The sequence below is a fragment of the Propithecus coquereli genome, unplaced genomic scaffold (genome assembly GCF_000956105.1).
Source record: "Propithecus coquereli isolate 6110/MARCELLA unplaced genomic scaffold, Pcoq_1.0 Scaffold16, whole genome shotgun sequence".
Taxonomy (NCBI): Eukaryota; Metazoa; Chordata; class Mammalia; order Primates; family Indriidae; genus Propithecus; species Propithecus coquereli.
In genome coordinates, this window is record NW_012140524.1 from 1330790 (window position 1) to 1332588 (window position 1799).

Below are 1799 nucleotides of genomic sequence, written 5' to 3' on the forward strand. Positions count from 1 at the left end.
AAAAAAAAAAAAAAAAATAAGCGGAGACATCAGTGACTGTACCCCAGAGGAGAGAGAGATTTTACAGATTTAGTCTAAGCAAGTAACTAAACAAAGAAACAAAGTAATCATAGCCACTTTCAGTGGGGAAATCAGAATCCAGAGTTGCTATAATAGACTCTAAAATGTACAATATTCAGCAAAAAATTATGAAGCATTCAAAGATATAATAAAGTGTGACCCATAATTAAGAAAAAAGGCAGTCAACAGAAATTGTCTCTAAGTGTCCTCAGATGTTGGATGTGGCAAAGACTTCAATGTGGCTATTATAAATATGCCCAAAGAAATGAAACAATGCTAGAAGAATTCAAGGAAAACAATGAATGCACAATTGCAATTTTCAAGGAGACAGACATAATAATAAAAAAAGAACCAAACAGAAATTATGGAGTTGAAAAGTATAATAAGTGAAATGAAAAATTCTCTACAGGGCTTCAACAGCAGATCCGAGGAGACAGAACAATCAGGGAACTTACAGAAACATTAACAGAAATTATACAATCTGAAGAATGGGAAGAAAGATCAAAGAAAAATGAACAGTCCCAGAAACTTGCAGGTAACATCAAGAATACCAAATTTGTGTAATGGGAGTCAAAATAAGAGGAGAAAGAAAAAAGGCATAAAATATTTGAAGAAATAGTGGCTGAAAATTTCTCAAAATGATAAAACAAAAAAACCAGATCTACAAATGCAAGAAGCTCAACCAACCCTAAATACTATAATATTAATATAAATACAAAAAGTCCACAACTAGACCCATCACATTCAGACTGTTGAAAGCCAAAAACAAAGAAAAAGTCTTGAAAGCAACAAGAAAACAATGACATCATAGGCAGGGAGTACCAATACAATTAATGGCTGACTTCTCGTCTGAAGAATGACATATTCAAAGTGCTGGGGGAAGAAAGCCATCAACCACGATTTCTATATCCAGCAAAACTATCATTCAAAAGTGAAGAAAAAACAAGGGTAGTTGCTAGCCAACCTACTTTATAAGAAATAACAATAACTTTTATGCTGAAAGGAAATGGTAAATATATGGGTTAATATAAAATATACTTATGGAAAATTTTTTTTCATATCCTCCCATAATTTTTTAAAAGACTTAAAATTATATAAAACAATAATGACAGCACTGTATTGCTGGATTTAAACCATATAAAAATGTAATATATAGCAGGGGTCCCCAACCTATGGTGAGTTGTATAATTATTTCATTATATATTACAATGTAATAGAAATAAAGTACACAATAAATGTAATGTGCTTGAATCATACTGAAACCATCCCCTACTTCCCCAGTCTATGGAAAAATTGTTTTCCATGAAAATGGTCCCTGGTGCCAAAAGGTTGAGGACCACTGAAATACAGGACACTAATAGCACAGAGCATGGAGGAGGGAACAAAACTATATGAGAGCAAAGTGTCTATTTTATTAAAGATTAGTATAATCTGAAGTGCACTGTGATAAATTAAGATGAACATTGTAATCTTAAGAGAAGCCACTAGAAAAATAACTCAAAAAATAGTATAAAAAGCAGAGGAATTAAAATAGTACAATAAAAATATTTATATAACACAAATGAAGGCCGTCAAGGAGCAACAGAATCCCCACCCCAAGAATCTTATGTGATCTAAAATATTCCTTTTGAATATTTAAATTGCAAAGAATAAGATTAACTGGGACTAGGGAATCGAATGGAAATTACTAAGGTATTATTAAAATGTATTATCCAGGTTTGGTAAAATAGAAGAAAATC

General features: G+C 31.7%; 1 protein-coding gene across 1 annotated transcript in view; it reads right to left on the bottom strand.

Annotated features, from left to right (window-relative positions):
- FGD4 (FYVE, RhoGEF and PH domain containing 4) overlaps positions 1-1799 on the bottom strand; it is a 79362-nt gene that overhangs the window by 21612 nt on the left and 55951 nt on the right. The gene's annotated exons all lie outside the window — the stretch shown is intronic.